Source organism: Lissotriton vulgaris, chromosome 11 (assembly GCF_964263255.1).
Source record: "Lissotriton vulgaris chromosome 11, aLisVul1.2, whole genome shotgun sequence".
NCBI classification, from domain to species: Eukaryota; Metazoa; Chordata; class Amphibia; order Caudata; family Salamandridae; genus Lissotriton; species Lissotriton vulgaris.
Window position 1 is genome coordinate 1000453389 of NC_141699.1, and position 19551 is coordinate 1000472939.

Genomic DNA, 19551 nt, shown 5'->3' on the forward strand with positions numbered 1-19551 from the left:
CTTGCATTTCCTCTTCTTTATTTGTAATGTCGCCTTGGGGGTTAATAGCCAGCTCCCCAATGTAGTTTTGCGCTCGCTCGGCCTTCGACTTCCATGCTAACAATGCTCCAGCCTTCTCACCATACTCAAATTGTTTCATACGCCAGTTACCCACCTCTCTCTACATTTTGTCTCTAGATTAATCTTATAGTTTACTCTGGCTTCCTCCAAATGTTTCATGACCTCTTCTCTAGTCTGTATGTTCCCTGTCCCTTGCAGCAACTTGGCTTCTAGGGCCCCAACTTTTTCCTCCAATTTTCTCAACTCTGCCCTATCCACCTTATTCTTATAAGAGACCTGAATTTGTAGGGCGCCTGGTGCATAGGCCTTAAAAGTATCTCAAATAACACCAATGGGGGCTGAATGGGCATTATTGTGGAAGAACTCCGTAGTTGTTTTTTTCAGAAATTCCAATTAGCTTAACACTAACCACAGCATGATCAGAAATATGTCCTGGTGATATATGAACCTCTTTTGATTTCCCAGCCTAGGCTCTATCCACTAACACGTAGTCCAACCTTGAAAAATGATTATAATTTTTGCTATGGAAAGTGTAACCTGGCTTTTTCCCCATTAGATATCTCCCAGTATCTACCAGTCCCATTTCATGTATCATATGCTTAAGGGCCTGTCTTGTCTTTGGTGCTTGAGCTTGGGTTCCCCTCCTGCAAGTGGACCTATCCAATGTAGGGTTTAAAAGAGTATTAAAATCACCCCCTAGAACTATGCGGGTGTCAGGACTGGACTAAAGAAAACCCCTGTTAAGCTGAAATGTCTTCCTGTGATAGTTAAAATACACAGAAGCAGTCACAGTCGACCCTGTTGGTATTTGCCTAATCGATGGTCTTCCTGGCTGTTCTCCACCAAAATGATCGCAATATGGCGGAATTCCAAGATGTCCGCCGGTGCGAAGCTTAACTGAGTGGTCTAGTGTTCTAGGATTCTTCAGCAATCTCACCTGTGCTGAAGCATCCGCGTGCTGAGAAGTGTGCACTTCAACTGGAATTCGAAGTAAACGGTCGCCTTTTCCTGAGGCTGCCGTTTCCACTCATAGTATTCTGCGTAGTGAGTACTTGAGAGAATTTACTGATGTGTGACTTGTCCGCGGCTGCGGTAAGTCCAATTTCCTTAGTTTCTGGGATTTTGAAGAGGTTTCTGGAATAGCGAATTGTGCTAAGGTTGGGAAGCGCTTAAATTCCAGAGAGTTAAATTCATGAGCAAGCCCTGACAGAAGGTTTGAGAGAGCATTCCTGAGAGCATTAGCAGCACTAGAAATGCAGAAGTGTCGGCAGAGACTGAGCATTTGAAAGGAATTAAACGAACATTTCTGAGACATTTGTTCATACAAGAACAGTTACAGAGACAGAGTTAAGTAGCACTTTGGAGTTCATTTCCTGCGAGCAAGGAATGGGCAGTGTATCAACCTAGGATAGTACAGTCTTTCATTTAAAGGAAAGAAGAGAAGATCTTTCAGTATGTGGGTTTATATATATATATAAAATTACTTACCAGCTATGACGCATTTCTTCTTCTGGATGATTCTACTGGTACAACGTCGAGTAAGGGTTGAATCCAAAATCTAAGAAAGAAGAGTAGACATATTTTAAGGTATATTGAAGAGTTAGTTAAAAGAGAGTCAAGACACCAATATAAAATATTTGTTATATAACAGGAACTGTTCAATCTTATCTCTATAGTCTACATAGGAAAGAAAACACATTGTAGCCGCTACCAGACTACACCCAAAGAGAAAGGATATCCACTAAACTAGGACAGGTAATCAAGGTTTATAAACAGTTAATTAGCAAGAATTCTGATTTAGTGTTGTTGCTTAAAGTTGTTCTTTCCTTAGGAAGGTCGATACGAAGAAGTTGCAGACCAGTCCAGCTGAAGCAGTGTGTGGCGTTTTTCTCTTTTCTTCCCACTCCCCTTTTCCCCCTATTTGCTGCTTGGATGCTATAAGCGCTGAGTAGTGGAGTTTGGGAATTGAGGACTAAGCATCAGCTTCTGTGGAAGTACAGCGTTCTGGATCAGGTACTTGACAGCGGGTGGTTACCCCTACATGGGTCAATTGTAAATCCACGCTCTACGAGTGATCGTCGACATTTGGGACAAACTCTGTACCTGAGCATTTGAGAGTTGCTAAATCCCACTTACCTGAGCTGTCCGTTTAAGAGGAAATCAGCTTGACCCCTGACCCCCTCCTAATAAGTATTGCGACACCCTTGCAATATTCTGATTGGTTGGATACTGCATAACTTTCAACCCATCTCAGTTTAGTATAGAGACCCCCTGCCCTCACCTGCCGTTAGATGGGTTTCTTGCAAGATAGCACCTGGACTTTCGAGTCATCCAGGCATTTCATCACCTGCCTCTGTCAATTCTTAGATCTAAGGCCATTAACATTCCAGGTTGAGATTTGTAGCTTATTTTCATCCCCGCCCATCTACTTCGAATTGGGGAACATGGCGGCCGTGAGAGAAAGGGTTGCAGACCCCCGGAGAAGGGAGGAGAGCAGTCGTGTGTGAGAGCGCTCCCCTGCCACCCTCCCTCGCCTAGAACAATGAGCAGATTGTGATGGGGAATAAGCCGAACACTTATGGTACCTTCATGAACCACGGATGCAACTGCGCAGCGCTCGTTTGTGGAGCTGTCCAGGACAGGGAGGAGAAGAAAGAGAGGACCTTGTGTGGAAAAGGGCCACTGTGTTGTTGTGCTGCCTGCGGATAGCGCAAGTCCTCTTCCTGAGTGGCAGAGTCAGCACAAATTCCTCAGAGGAGGCCACAGATGAGAGGAGCAGGGTGAGGGAGACTCTTGCTAGTGTCTGCAATGTTACGAATCTCCCCAGAATGTCAGGGAAGGCTGGAAGGGAAGTACAGGAGGTCTCTTAGCACAACAGCAGTCCCATATGGAGAAAGAGTTTACCACCTCTAGAGAAAGTTGGTACCATCCCTGACAGGATTTCGAGGTACACTCTGGAGTAAATCTGGACCTCAGCCATGGTGGTCCCCCGTAAAACAAGTACTAACAAAGTAGAAGTGCCAACCCCAATAAAAGGCAGTGAGGGCTGGGAAATCTGTGAGGCAGCCCGGGAAGAGCCCAAGCGGAAGGGGGGGGGGGGGGAAATCACACTCCCACAAGTTAGGGTCACTCTATCTCTCAAACATATAATAAAGATTTGATCCACTCAATGGCATCGGGGGTGGAGGGCAGTAATATAGCAGCCGAGCCCCAGATGGAGCATGAGATGGACGGGAATAACCCGACGTAGATTGAAATCAGTGTAGCCCAAGAGGATAAAGGAGGTGCGGAAGCAGGAAGCAGGCACGGAGTGGAGGAGGGCATCCCTTTTCAGATACCAACGCAGAACAGTTTCAGTGTACTTGCATCTAGAGTTGAAGAGGTGGGTGAAGGGGGCAGCAGTATGATGCCTGTTGCATACCTGAGACCGGGGGCCTGAATTCACAACCCGAAACTCCACTGGCTCCATTGGCCTCCATCCTTCTTGACCTGAAAGAGTAACTTAGGAACAGGTTAAAGACTTTGGAAGCCAATCAAGCTGACATACAAGCTTCCTGCATGGCACTCGCACAAAAAACTGGATGACACTGCAGCACGGACGGGCATGTTAGAGGAAGAAGTTGGACTGTTGAGGAAGGATCTTGTTAAAAAATACTGAAGGGCTAGGAGCATTGGTTAAAGAAAACGCAAGCATTAGGGAAGATCTGGAAAGAATTGAGAATCATTCGAGGAGAAACAACTTGAGGGTTTTAAATATCCCAGAAGTGGAGCAGGGGACTAACATCAAAGATTTTATAATTAAATTACTAAAAGAGACTGTTTTGAAAGATAGACCAGACATTAATTTGGCCATGAAATACAACGAGTACATCGGGATCCTTTTAAGCAGAATTTTCAGCGGCAGAAGCCAAGGAAAATACTTGTAAATTTTCTCTCATATACAGTCAAAGAAACCATCTTGACGGCAGCATTGAGAAAGGGTCCATACACAGCTAAAACCGTTACTTTCTCTATCAAGTCGGACGTATGCCGCACAACGGATCTGAAGCAATGGAAGCTGGGTAAAAGGATGGAGGAGTTAAACAAACTTGGAGCTAAAGCTCAATTTATATTCCTGGCAATGCTTTGCGTCATGTGGAACAATCAGATACACAATTTTGGACAATAGAAGAAGCAGACAGTTTGATAGATAGTATAAAAAAGGGGGAAATATCCTGAGGATGGTGCTAAATTGGAATTAAAAATGAAGGAATGAGGTACTGGAGATTGGCTGATTGGTGGGGGCGAGAGGGGGCACTGTTATTATTACAGTTTAGAGAGGTATCTCCTTCTCTCCGGTATCCCAAAAGGCATCATGCCAGATAGTCAAGGGCGGGTTCCCATGGGAGGGAGAGGGGGATAAAGGAGGAGGGAAGGGCACTAGGTGGGGAGCAGTAGGACAAAAATAAAAATCAAATAGTCCCTAATATTTGTATCGTCTTGGTCCACCATCAAAATAGATCACTAAAGACCCCCAGGTCCTATAAAATTTGCCCAGTATATTTTTTTTAATATTTTCGTCTGTATTTATCCATAATTATTTTTTGCTCATTTTTTCTGTATTTATCACTGTTTGATTTTGTGTTTTCTGTATAAATGAAGTTGCAGTGGGTATTTTTTATGTTGATGGAGCAAGGATTCACACGTGAAGCGACTTGCTTGCATTCATGAACCTCGAATAACGTTAAAACACTAATCAACATGTTTTATTAATATCACATTACCAGATTCTAAATGGGTGTCCGAGAGAAGCTTGCTTTTGTGTTTTTCTAACTGTAATACGCTTGCATCTAAAATGGCTGCTGCTACGCGAGGGTTTCTACTGCGCATGCGTCTGTCACACTCAAGTAACATGACGTATTCTTTGCTTTGGAGGGAATCTGTCTGTTTTGCGCACTAGTATTAATATGGCTGCTCTGTTTTCTCACATGCAAGAAGCTTGCACTGCTGCTTTTGCTAAACTGTTCGTTCTGCCTAATCCTAACGCTAAAGTTAAATATAAATTAATGGGTATAGAGTAGAGATACATGGTATACAGTGTATTCATTTATTCTGTGTTCTAAAACTGCTTCTTTCTATTCTTTTATGAAACAATAAATTTGGGCCTGGGAGACGTTGTAACTCCATTTTGAAAGTTCTTCTGCGCATGACAAGGTCTAGAGAGAAGCTGAAAACATTTGTCATTGAATGGGAGCCAAAGACAGTCACAGCCAAGATGCACCTGGGAAGCTGACCCTTAACCCTGCCAGAGGAAGCTAAACTGTGCCCATTGTATTACAATGTATTCAATGTTAAAATTCCCCCTTGTTGGGTGGAATAAAGATGTCATGTAAAAATATATTGATGGGCGGGAACGTAAAATTAATATTCAACACTGAGGTATCAAAATTTGGTGTGGTGTGATGACCTCTCCTCATTCTTTGTCCAATCAAAATTGGGAATCCTTACACTTGCAACATTGGGGGGTGGTACACTGACCTGGAAAATAGTATAACTAGAGTAGGCTTAGTTAGTTAATTTGTCCGACTTGTCCGAATAGCTGACCTGTCACTGACCCAACGCACTCAATAGGTGGTCAAGAGCAGAGGGGCTGCGAAGCACTCAGTCAGAAGATTCGCTAACCCAATCAATGTCCGGAAAGCTGAGGTGCTGGCGAAGCACTTTGTCGGGGTTCTGGCTATCAGCTGCAGAGAGGGAGTAGCGCAGGCGTTGCAACTGAACTGCGGGTGCCGGTCTTAACCTTTGGTGGTCCTGTCTTGATCCAAATCTGGTTTTCCCTGTCCTGATTCTAATCTGCACCTGCTGGCCTACTGGCAACTGCAACTTTTGGGGTTCTCTTGTCTTTCAACTGACCCGTGGCCAGGGTTGGTCTTCACACCATTCTAGGTAAATATAAATCTGTGTGGGTTTGTCATTGTATTTTGTTCCTTCTCTTTACCCTCCCTAACGTGAAATTCTGATTACATATATATATACATGTTCCCTTTTCTTACCCGCCCTATGATTAGAATCTTTAGCAAAATTGTTTGATTATATAGCATGTTCCCTTTTCTTACCCGCCCTATGATTAGAATCTTTAGCAAAATTGTTTGATTATATAGCATGTTCCTTTTTCTTACCCTCCGTTTAAATAACTGCTCAAATCGTTTGATTATATAGCATGTTCATTTTTCTTACTCTCCCTTTGAATACATGCTAAAATCGTTTTATTAGCATGTTCCTTTTTCGTACCCTCCCTTATTTACCAATTGATCGAAATCAGTTTAAAACAGCTTTTGCATAGTTACATTCTGGTTCTGATTATCATTATTGAGAGTCTTGTGGTGTTTAATCCTTGGATCATGACCATTTAAGAAATTTAGATAAAAAGAGTTAAAACCTTCCAGAGTATGTGGTTATTATATGAGTGCAAATGTTATTGTATATTTATCTATCTTCAAACTAACTCCCTGATCCAATAGGTTACAGGTACCAGCGACAAGGATTGGTAAGTCAATGGTATAGGACATAGTAGGTAAAATATCTGGTAGTAGAGCAAAGGTTACCTGATTAAGAAAATGTGTTATTGATTATGGGCCAAGGCGAGTATGATAAAATTATAGTCGGGTGACCTACGCGCTTTATCAATGTAACTGATAACTGTATTCTCACATTTAAATGTCCAAAATGTCTTCAGCCGTGTACACTGCAACAGGCTTGCACCTGTATTGTAGATTAGCATACATAACTGTAGGTCTGCACTTATTTAGAAAATCTGTTAACTTTTTTCATCTCCCCTACCTCTCAATCTGTACACCTACTAACCTGGCACTCATGATTAGCATAGATCATCCCAAGAAGGCCTATTTTCCGTATTTTTCTGTCTTTAAAAATAAATAGAGAAGGAAAATAAATATTTTTCTGTCTGTATTTATCTGTAAAAAAAAAAGGAAAAATGGAAAACTGGAAGCCTTACTCATTGGTAGTTTACAAAGTATACTAATTCAACTTTTACGGTACCTTAATATATACGTTTAACACACAAAAACGTTCAGAAAACACTCACAATTACTGGAGAATATCATCAGGGATGTCATTTGAGATGTCTTGAGTGATGTCACTGACCATGTTATGAGTGATGTAATATGTAAGGTCATCAGCAGTGCATTATGGGGGCATAAGTTATAGCTAGCCCAGATAACTGTAACTGCTGAATTTCACTGGCTTTGTACGAGCAAAATCTGAGCCTAAGTATAACATCCAGGTAACTTTTGTTGTTTTTCAGTGAATCTCCAAGGTTTTCTATTTTCTAACTATAAGATAGATTTGCTTAACATAATGATACTTGCCATGCGTGGTAAAAGCATTTGTGGTAAAGGCTTTGCATGGTAAAGGCAGCAGTACAGAGGTTGTTGTCTGTCCACTGGAGACCAAATTATGGAGCACAGTAACTAAACTATGCAGAAAAGGGTAAGTTATGTGGCATAATGTATATTCTGTGGCAGTAAAACAACTATGCAGAAAAGGGTAAATTATGTGGCATCATGTACAGTCTGTGGCAGCATTTTGTTTAGCTGCTATAACATTTTAACAGATATTAATACTGGATGGCCACCTCTTAAGTAGCAGTTTAATATCTAAATAACCAAAAAAGGAGCAGCAAAGTAAACATAAAAAATCTAATACTGCATAGCACCATGTGTGTACTTGTTTTTAGTAACTTTTCATCCATTTAAGCTAAAAACCCTTTTGTTGAAAATTCAAATTATGCAGTATATTGTGGTAGCAAATATAGACATTTAATAACTATGCAGAAAACACTGCAGCCACATAATGTTGAATTACTAAGGCCCTTGATAATATTAAGTGTCTTCAACATATTGTCACAATAAGTGGCGTAAACAGCCAGAACGCGTTTCTCGCACATAGATGCGCTATTTTTCGGCTAGAATATTGTTATAAGTCAATTGGACAACAATAAAAATGCAAAAAAAGTTTTGTCTTTTGACTTGGGAGCAGCACACACTGTAATTTCACATCATTAACTTTTTGGAACCATTTTGGTGTACCAAATTTCTAGTGGTCTATTCCACTATAAAAACAGAATCCATTTTTAAACTGAATGAAAAATAAAAGAGGGCTGACGTGGCCCGTGCAGGTAAGAGCAGTGGAGCGGTGGGGCCGGTTGATGGGATATTTCAACAGACGACGACGTGGGAAAAATAATTATTTATTTAATTTTCCCTCATTGTAGTCTGTCAAAATCCCTCTTCCCTCCCACCCGGACCCATCACGCTTATCTGCACGGGCTGTGGCTGAAAGAGGGGTACAGTTCAGAAACATTTGGGAGCATATCAGCAAGGACTTTATGTCCGCTTTTTTTGGCTTTAAAAGTCAAAAAAGCGGAGATAAAACTATCGCCCTATTAACAAGAGGGTGCTAACATGCATAATCGCATGTAGGCACCCTTTTTCCCTACGCCTCCCTTTGCATCTCTAATGAGATGCAAAGTGGGCGTTTCTCCCCAAAATAACTGGAGAAATGTTGCTAACCGACATTTCTCCAATTATCAATCGGCACGCTAACAACCATAGCGATAAGAAAAGTAGCACTAACTGCGTTTATCGCTACTTTACTTACGCCTGCTTTTAGTTTGACTTAGCCATGATATCCAATGGAAGGTGGATATCATGGTTAAGTTTGCCATGCCTTATCAACAACGTAGCGCCAAACGCTGTGCGATTATCGCTGGATTCCCAGCGATAATTGCACATTTGGCAGCTAACTCGGGTATTTTTTATCGATCTGGAGATGAGCGTCGCTGATAGTGCTCTATCTCCGCGATAAAAACAAGCGATAGCCGGCGATAATTATCCTAGCGCTAAGTGCACTTAGCGATAATTATCGCCGGTTGTTGATGATATGCCCCTAATTTCCTTAAAAACACAGATTTAAGAGTAGCAAATCTAAAAAACAGCTGTCATTTTACAGTTGTAGCCAGACTAACAGTTACTGTTACTGTACAGAACCGAAGCCACTAAATCAGTGTGCAACTGATGCCATTTTGTGTTAGTGGTGCATAATATTCAACAAATTCCTATTAACTACAGCACTAAACTGGAAACACAATGTATTAGTAACATACTTGATCATCACATTGAATTTAATGCAAACATTAGTAGACACTGAAGGGAAACTGTGATGTTCAAATATTGTCAATAAAATATAGACAAAGCAATTGAGGTTAGTTACAATACTACCAGATACCTTCAAATTTAAGCAAGGTAATTCAAAATAGGAAATAAATAAAGTAGGAAATAAAAGAAGAGTACCAGAAGTTGTCTCAGTGTTTAACCTACTGATGGCAGTCAAACGTGCTAGTCTCCACCCTGCCTCCTCTCTTCCAAATACCACCCTTTAATCATAAGGTTCTGATCAATACTTGTAAATGTCAGATACCAAGTCAGTTGTTTAAGACTTTTCCCTTTGTAATGCATAAGTAGAAGATATTTTTAGACTAATATTTATTCTTTGTGATATATTCAGGCTGCCACATACTGCAATTGCCTGCTTCTAGTGGTTCTCCCTTCTAAGAGGTGGGACTTCCAGCAGCAAGGAAGTGCTGGTGTGCAGCTGGTGGGGAGCTTACATTTACTAGCTGCTGTTCAAGGCTAAAGGCAGTCCAGACTGCTAGGGGGTATCATTAATGCTTGCTGGTTGCTATATCCTGTCTATTCATTGCGATAGCCAAACACCAAACAATTCTCTGCTGCAGGAAAATCTACCTTTCTGGCAGGGAGGACATCTGGTTGCTTGTAGCGGATGCTACTTGACCCAGGTGGTGTTGGGGTGCAAAAAAAAAAAAAAACACTTACCTGAAAACATCCGCCCGCCACCTCTCCTCCATTCTCTTCTTCCTGTCACTGGTACGGCAGCAGGAAGCAGCAGGAAGCATCCGGGCTCCCGGGCTCCACTGAACCAATCACAACCCGTTGTGATTGGCCTGAGCGCCCTGGTTCGGCACTCAGACAGGGAATGGGAGGCTGGGGATGTTCCTCACCAGGTTGTGCATTACAGCCTGGTGAGGAAGATGCAAAGTATGCATGACTGTTTGGCCGGGCAAAGAGTGCCAGCCAAGCAGTCGTGTGCACTTAAGGAGTTCAAACCACTCCTCCCCATGTTCTGACCAGCCCTGCCCACCCCAAGAGCCACTGACTGCAATTGGAAAACTAAAATGATAATAACGATACAGTGAAATGCTTTTAAAATTGGTAAGTAAATTCGTGTTATTTTATTTTTCCTTTTGAGCAGTGGGGCGACGCTCCTCCACCTTAGAGGAGGAGCCGCCACTGCTGGCTGCAAGAAATCATTTGGGACACATTTATCAAGGGCTTTTATTGTCCTTGTGTCATGCAAGGTGACATAAGGGCAACGCAAGCCCTTAAGTCAGATTCACTATGCCCAGCACAGCCACCTTGCATGGCTATGTAAATCTGTAGTAACGCAAGACAGTGCAAGTGGCAGCCATGTATTATTTTGCAATAGAATAGCGTTCCATGGGTTCCGCATGGGTGTTCCCAAGCACCCACCCATGGTTTTTGGGGCATTCCCAAATTTACTAATACTAGTAAACCTGGGAATTTGTCAAAATGGTACACCTTCCCAGAGCAGGCATAACAAGGAGAAATATATATTTATTTCTCCTCACTTTTTCCTCTCGTTCTAGACAAGAAAAAGCCTCAGAGAATTGCTTTTTGCAGGAAGGTGTCCTTGCTTGCACAAAAAACAATTCTGTCTGTAAAATAGGCATCCTTGCACAATGGTGCAAGAATGCCTGCATTGGTACGGCGCAGAGACAGAATATTGACGTGGAAATATCGAATTGCAGTAATATCAACTCAAGAATATCAATGGTTGAAAATTTCGAGGTAAGTTTTCTCATTGTCAAAAATATCGAATTTAATATTATGCTAAAATATCGAATTTGTAAATGTTGATGTCAAAAATGTAGTTGTAAGTTATATTGAATTTTTGAATGTTAGTATTTTATTATTATTAAATTAGTATTAGGTATTATATGTTTAATTAATTAATTTATTTATAAAGCTTTATATAGCGCGAACTTGACCCAAGAGGGTATCGGAGCGCTTTACATCTAGGATCGTAGCGTTACAAGTTACATCAGATACAAGAGCAAAGTAAGGTACAGTACACATAAATAATGTTTCAATAATTCGTAGGAGGGAGGGGAGGAAGGAGTAATAGCGGGGAGACGAGGAGGAACAATGCCCAATGTCCGGCTGGGTAGGTGACCGTCAAGGGGGAAAACCAAGGCCAATCTCCTCATTAGCTGTCAAGCAGTTCCACTGGTCAGCGTTCAGGAATAGCAAGTTTTTAGTTTATTTGATTTCCGAAAATTATATAGCGCTATCTAGACCCTTAAGGTATCAGAGCGCATAACCAAGGGAACGTTGCATTAGAAGGTACATCAAAAGGATTATAAAGCACTGGCTAGACCCGTAGGTACTAGAGCGCTATAACAGAGGAACATTGCGTTACAAATAACATCAGTTACCATAGCGTAATAAGGTACAGTAAACAAACAACGAGGTTGAGGGAATTTATAGGAAAGGAGGGGAGGAAGGAGCTATAGCAGAAAGACGAAGAAGAACTGTGTCCAATGTCCGCAGAGAAAAATAGAGAGGACAAGGGGGGAGGTGGAGTGAAAAGGGAGAAGACAAGGGGGAAAATGGAAAAGAGATAAAGGGAAAGTAAGCCCAAAGACCAAGTGGGTAGGTGACAGCCAGGGAGATAATCCAAAGCCAGTCTCCTCTATAGCTCTCTAGGAAACTCCAACGGTCATCGGTCCAAAAGCTGGAAAGAAAGGCGACGAGGAGAAAGCAGAGCACCAGAAATATGATGAGGGGGTGGTGGATGAGACAGGGAGAAGGGGAGAAACTGTGTCCAAGGTCCGGCTGGGCAGGTGACAGTCAGGGGATGAATCAAGGCCGATCTCCTCATTAGCTGAACAGAGCAGCTCCACCGGGCATCGGACAAAATGCTCAGACTCCACTTCCAGGGTAGAGATCATGTATACTCCGGGGGAGACAAGTAGAGAGGGAAAGGAGGAGAGGGGGAGTGAGAAGTAAGTGGATGAAGGGGAAGATGGAATAAGAGATAAAGGGAAAGTCGGCCGAAAGACCGGAAGGGTAGGTGATGGTCAGGGAGGAAATCCAAAGCCAATCTACCCTATATCTATTTAGGAAGCTCCCAAGGGCATCGGTCAGAAAGAGGGAAAGAAAGGAGACAAGGAAAAGGCAGAACGGCAGTAATACGCAGGGGGGAAGGGTGAGACAGGGAGGAGGGGAGAAACTATGTCCAGTGTCCGGCTGGACAGGTGACGGTCAGGGGATGAACCAAGGCCGATCTTCTCAATTAGCTGAACAGAGCAACTTCACCGGGTGTCTGATAAAATGCTTGAATTCCGCTGTCCTGGTAGGGGTCAAGTGTACTCAGGGGAATGTCAGAATAGTGCGGGGGGAGCCATGGTAAGAGAAAATTCCAGATGTCCTCTTGAGGTCAGGCACAGTTTTGGCAGGGTTCTTTGCCCTCCACAGTGGGTGGAAGGGGGTCTGACGAGGTTTACCCGCAACCCTTTGAATTGTGGCCTGATTTTGAAAGCATCAGGCAGTTGTCAGGAAAATGAGTGGCATCTCGCTGTTCAATTTGAGGTAATATGTCACGAGGAGCCGCCCTTTTAGGGTCAGGCATTCATGGTTACGTGACCGTGTCTCGGTAATAAGTACAGTTTTCCACTCAGATGTAATTTGCGTTCTACTCACTGTGTCACCAGGTCTTATTAAAGAGGGCCTCGTTATCTTCTTGCCTCCATCTCCACTAACAGCTGCCCAGTCTATCAAAGGTAACTTCTGTACCGCCGATACACCCTGAAGGCCACCGATTCTGTGGGCACTTGTTATGCTGGACCCTCAGAGCAGTCAATTTACGGCCCTCTCAGAGGCGGGTCCCTCTCACGGTCCTTTCGATGTCTCTGGGAGACCCAGATTCAGCCCTCAGCGATCCTAGCGGCCAGGCATGCCTTCCATTGCAGTGTGGGTATTTAAAAAACTGACTTGTTAATTGACACTGCCCAGAGCCTAAAAGTACGTTATATGAAAACCGCTCCATTGTCGGGGCCTCGATCACGGCCCGACTAAGCCCCACCCACACCTCATCTCAGCACGGTTGGGGCATGCAGCGGGTCTCTGAAAGCTCTGCGGGTGCGCCTGTCATCCTGGAATCAGCGGGCACCCCAGTTAGTTCTTCTTTGCTCAGTCAACGGATTGCCCCACCATTTTGGAGGGTCTGAGCTCCGGCGGGCACCTGAGGGGCACCACGCTGATTGAGCAATGCGCCATCAGTCCATGCCCAGAAATAGTGTTCAGGGGGTCACGACTAGAGCCTCACACTGCTCAGTCACCTCGCGCCTCTGTGTGTTCTTCGATTCAGCCAATTGTCGCGGGGAGAGCAGCCATTTTGCGGGAATCCCTCCGGGGTGTCCGCAGTCCTCCAGCGGCCAAACGCTTCTCTCCCTGAGGACGCTCTGCTCCCGGTTCCGGAGCTCAGATGTTCCCCCACTTTTGGTTGCCCCGTGGGACGGACAGGGAGTGCTGCAGAAAGCCTCAGGCTATGAAAATTATGGGGCGAGGGACGCAATCTGGTCTGGAAACGAATCAATCAGTCAATCAATCAATCAATCAATCAGAGGGTTCTTGTAGAGCGCAGCTTGTTACCCCGGGGGGGGGGGTCTTCAGTCACTAGGTCCTGCCGTCCATGATCGAAGAGCCATGTCTTGAGCCTTTTCCTGAATTCCATAAGCAAAGGGCATGTGCCCAAGTAGAGGAAGAGGTCGTTCCAGGAATTGGCAGTGATGTAGGAGAAGGATTGACCTCTGCGTCGGTTCAGGTGGATGCAGGGCGCGTGGGCCGAGGCAAGGGAGGAAGAGCCGAGCTCCCTGGTGGTACGATAGAGAGCCAGGCGGTGGTTAAGGTAAGTGGGTCCAATGTTGTAGAGAGCCTTGTAAGTGTGAGTGAGGAGCTTGAAGAGGCATCTTTTCTGTACAGGGAGCCAGCAGAGGGTTCTGAGGTGGGGTGAGATGCTGGTTCTTCTAGGGAGGTTGAGTCTTGCTACGGTGCTGCTTTGCTGTAGTCCAGGAGCTGGTGATGAGGACCTGGGGCCTTATTTATGAAGGCCTTGCGCCGCTGGTGCGTCACTTTCTCCCATTTTAAAAGTGACGCACCGGTGGCGCAAGGCCTTCATAAATAAGGCCCCTGGGTCACAAACAGAAACCAAGTGCAAACATAGGGTCAAGCGGCCATATAGTTATTCATATATAACAGGTGTGCTTTATCCTGCTCCCATTTGGCAAAATATCCACAGAAAAAAAATGCGGTATCTCTCTGCACGTCCTAATCCTGGTTCAAGTGCAAAACGCTGTTTGCATCCGCTGGTGAATTGCCAATCACAAGAAGGATGCTAGAAAGCTGATCTAACGCTCAGTCAAAGGTATCACGTTAGATTAGTTTCGAGCACGGCTTTCGTGTTGGTGTTTAAATCCTGAGCATGCTGCAGTACAGGCAAGAAATTGCATTAAACGTAAACAAAGCGATTTTCGTAGCTTTCCGTTTCAGGTATTTCGCAGTGTTCCACTTGTAATATTTCATGGACTATACTTTCACCAACCTTCTTTTGAAATACACATTTAAATCCCCTCCTGAGACGTAGTTTGTGCTGAAGTGAAATGTAGAACACAGATAACGCCTTTTATCAAGTTAAAAAAAAGCTGAGCTGTGTCACAGGTAAGTGCCCGTACGGATTCCTGCCAACAGGACCTGGTCATTCCCAGAGGAATTATTAGGACGTGCTGCAAGGCTGGTACCAGCACGAGACGTGTTGTACTTTGCGTCTGTGCACTGTGCTTCCCGACTTCGGCACTAATATGATCTGCACAAATTATTTATTTTGGGCTTGGATCAACCGAACAAGTACAAGAATCTCGAGGTGGATAACAAGCATACATTTATTTCTGATGTAGGTGGGAGGAAGTTAACACATCTTTATATATGCAAGGTTGTTCCAATTAGAGATAAATTAGCATTACTTTGATGGAAGGAAGTGGCAGGAAAAAAAAACCTTGAAGAATTAAGCAAGATATGGAGCAAAGGTCAGCAGCACTTTACAGCATATGGGAAAAAAACTTCGACAACCACTAACAGTCAAAGTCAAAACAAACTTTTATTCGGCAAACATTACCATAAAAGTGCATAATTAAAACTTTTTATACAATCGTCATAGCAGCATTTAATAAGAATATTAAAAAGTAAATAAGTCAATCAAATAACACATTTAAAAAATACCATACAGAGTACAGAAAAATGTTATGCTTGTAAGCCAAATAACATCACCAGGAGTATCTCTTTCTAATACTGAGTGCCCCTCTGATAAAAATTAGTGACTGCACAACACATTTCGGGCGACTCTAACTGCTGAAGGTATTGGAAGCCCAATGTATATGACTTAAAATTAATTAGACGTAAAATTGGCACTAAAAACAGGAACATACTGTCTTATACAAAGAGCATAAGATGAAGTGAGGATTGGAGTGAGTGATTATCACTAGTCAGTGGCGGCTCCTCCGCTAAGGCAGAGGCACGTCGTCCCACTGCTCCGCAGCTGGAAACATAAAATGATAGTAACTTGCGTAATTATCATTTTATGTCTTCTTCTGCTGCGGCTGCTTTCTGTTAAGTCTCAAATGGGGTCAACCCAGTATCCCTAAGAACCTGGGCAGTTAATCAACATTTTAAAACAGTTGGTTCCTTCGGGTGTACAACATTTCTTTTTCTTACTCATAATGTATGTAGTGTGTAAAGCAAAGATCAGAATCCAACACCATCTATGTATTTATGTACTATTTTATGAATTATAGTCATTCCTAAATACTCTTTATAAATTGCAAGATAGGCTGTACAAAAAGGTGATAAAACAGTGCAAATAGTGACTTATAGTGCTCAGTGCTGGCGGCGCAAAAGTGACCAAACAACTGTACAATGATTATATACAAGGGGAATACAAACAATAATTTAACTTGGTCTGTACTGTTTCAATTATACCACTGTACACTGCATATGTCAATATTAAATACAGGATATTGATATAACAGATCCAAACATTTGTTGACGTTTCGACCCTCTACAAGCGCACATGGGGCGTCAGACACGGGTCTTCATCAGGACTAAGGGGGACAATGAACAGCCTTCATATAACCCAACCGGGTTCAAGGTGGAGCTTGAACTGTGTTCATCTGTCGGCGTTGCAGAAAATTCTCCCCCGACGAATATTCTATTTACCGGCTTGCTAATGATATATGCCAAGCCTTTCTCCTAACTGGGAATCGAAGTAAGTATTGTACCCAGCTGTAGTTTAAAAGCCGTTACAAGATTTACCGTGACGTAAATAATTAATTTACTCTCTTAATTTCTATGCAGGTAAGTACTTAATCAATAATAACTCAGATCGGATGAAAAAAGACAGAGTCCGTGGTGTTAGAGTTTCTAAGGGTTTTATTCCTCATAAAGGAATGGTCAAGACCAGGATATCATGTTCTGAACACCACAGGGGTGTCAGAAGGGATAGAGCGCTACCGTTTATTAACAATACATAGCTTATATACTTGATTTATACCATAAGAAGTAATGTAAGAGGCGTAACAGCTGAGAGAAGACAAGATAACAGTATACACGTGTTACTAGTACGTAACCAAGAGGCGTAAACTAGGCGTGAATCAGAGGTGTGTGCTGGAAACGTCACTGATAGGTGACGCAAGTGGGTGACACCAAGGGGTGGTGCTAACAGAATTGTTGCAGTGTCAGCAGAAATCGGAAGCTTGGATGCGCGCGCAGCTGCATGACGTGTGATTGACGGGGTGCAGGGGACTTGACATTTACACTGACGGAAAGAGACAGAAGTCTGGCATGTCAGATCAACTTGTACTTTTATCGTATCTGATATCTGATGTTTAGGAACCATACTATCTGGGCGGAAAGGTCTCTAGGGCAGAAGCTATTCTATGCTAACTGTGGATGCGTGTATAAGCGCCTAAGTGTCTACATGAGAAGCGTGGGGGCACGGGGCCTTCCATGGAAGCATGGTAACAGAGGCTATGAATTACTTGCATTGAGACAGGTCGGCCCTTTGGCTCTGCAGCTGGAGAGGATGTTTACAGAAACTAGTAGGCAGGAATGTATTTCTCGAGAGGCGGAACAGATAACTCGAAGGTTATAGTCAATCTTGGCAGAAAGCAGGCTGAGCTGAGCGCGAGGGGCCGCGCTGGAAGTAAGTCAGAGTTCACGGGTACAGAGGTAGCCTGGGCAGAGGCTGTCAGAGTCAGGAAGCCAAAAGAGGCTCGATGGCAGAAATCAGGGCCTTCTCTGTCAGAGCAGGAAAACACGTAAAGTGTACTACAAAAAGACGGTGGCATGGCATACTTAGGAACGGACTATATAATCCATTCAGGGTGGATCTGAAAGAGGACAAGTTAATGTTGGACGCAAATGTATTTGCGTCTTCATAGCTGGTACAGGAGGGAAGTTACATGCACTTTAAGCTGGTACATGGAGTCGGTGGGGTACGCGCTAGGGAACATAACATGACCAAAAATTTATATTTCCTCATTCCCTCCTTGTTCCCTACGGACCCTTCATGATATATCGATCCTCATAAATCGATCAGATTGTTCTTGTAACATCATTTGTTCTTCTTTCTTTCGTTTACGTTTTGAGAGAAAACTGGAATGTTCAATACATGACGTGGCACACAGTCCACAAATCGCTGGCCCACACTGCAGGCACAGGCAGCAACTGAATACTAGGACTAGGCCAATGCCTAGGAAGGATAGGATCTTCCATCCCCAAGCTGTTAACGTTGTCCAGAACCAACCGGACCAAGTCCAGGTGCCTGGATTCTGATGTATCTGATTTGCAATTTTATGGAGACGGGTGATAGCTTGATATACAGATGGTGCGTTTTGTGGTATGAAAACACAGCAACTTGACCCGATGACCTTACAGGCTCCACCTCTATCTGCCAAGATGACGTCAATAACAAGACGATTCTGAAGGACAACAACCCGCATGGCGGACTGCTCTTCGGTTAAGTTACCTAAGGCGGAGGCAGTTTCATTTACTACTGCTTCAAGTGTTCTAGTTAATCTGCGTATTAATTTACTATTCTGAACAGGTCCTAAAAAGAAAAAGAATCCTTTATTAAAGTCGGTGTACTGTTCCCATGCCGTTTCTGTGTAGTCGACAAGTGGGATATCTCTTCTGTGTCTATTTTTTACTAGATTAGTATTTCTGTGGTAATCAGGAGGAGCTAGAAAAACAGGTGGCAGAAGGAATGCGATGTAACAGGTACCATCCCAATCTGGAGGTAGACGTATGTATGCGGTATGGCCACAAACAAAGTAAGAGTGACTAATAGCTTTAAAAGACGATTTTCCATGATCACTGAATTCGACCACAGTAGTGCATTTACTATGACCTAAGTGTATTGAACCTTTCTTCTTGATACATAATTCACCAGTGACCGGCAATACGGACATAATGGGTAGAACTGGTGTAGCTTCGGATTCAACAGTAAGAATCATAAGGCTAATTGTATAATTACCTAATCCATATACTTCATTTTCTAGATCAGTTCCTATTCTAGTGGGGAGTCCCTCCTTATCTGGGTAACAGACGTCTAGCAGGACTAAGTTCATATTTCCCCAAACCCAACCCCCATCGAAAACAGCAATATCAGGATCTAAGGAATTAATTATTTTAAACCATGCTCCGCAGGAGCCATTGTGAGTGAACGGATACGGAAAGAGGGGCAGGGCTCCCTTGTAATTCTGGTAGGGAGGGAGTCGGCCACATATCCAGCAATTTGTAGCATTGTTAGTTTGATGAGAATGATGTAGCATACTAATGAATGTATTGTTGCGCAGCGCAAGTCTGAAGGAAAGCTCGTGTGGAGGTAACTCACTAAAAGTGTGTTCAGCAGATACATTATAGGCAGAATGTTCACGCTTGAAAATAGGATAATAGATGGGTAATACGATGCTGACAACAATAATTAGAATACTGAGAATAAACATGATTAATAGTGTCACTATACAGTGACTACGAAGTGATTTACAATATGTACTTTTCTTGGCCTCTCTCTCTCTCTCTCTATCTCGATCTAGGGGATACATGTCAGAGACTATTTAACCGATTCACCTAGGGGAGGACTTAAACAATTAAACTGTCTGACTTGCTAGATCGTAATTTCATGCGATATTGTTCTTGAGGAGTCTTTTCTCGTTCAGATTCTGTAAAGTCTTTTTGTTCGGCACAGTCTTTGGTGGGGGTGGACGAGTCTCGATCAGGT

At 43.3% G+C, this 19551-nt stretch overlaps 1 long non-coding RNA gene across 1 annotated transcript in view; it reads right to left on the bottom strand.

Annotated features, from left to right (window-relative positions):
• Positions 1 to 1547: 1547 nt before the first annotated feature.
• LOC147683860 (uncharacterized) overlaps positions 1548 to 19551 on the bottom strand; it is a 110079-nt gene continuing 92075 nt past the window's right edge. Inside the window, exon 3 of the long non-coding RNA XR_015301069.1 lies at positions 1548 to 1618. This is a non-coding gene — a long non-coding RNA (uncharacterized LOC147683860). The remainder of the gene's footprint in view (positions 1619 to 19551) is intronic.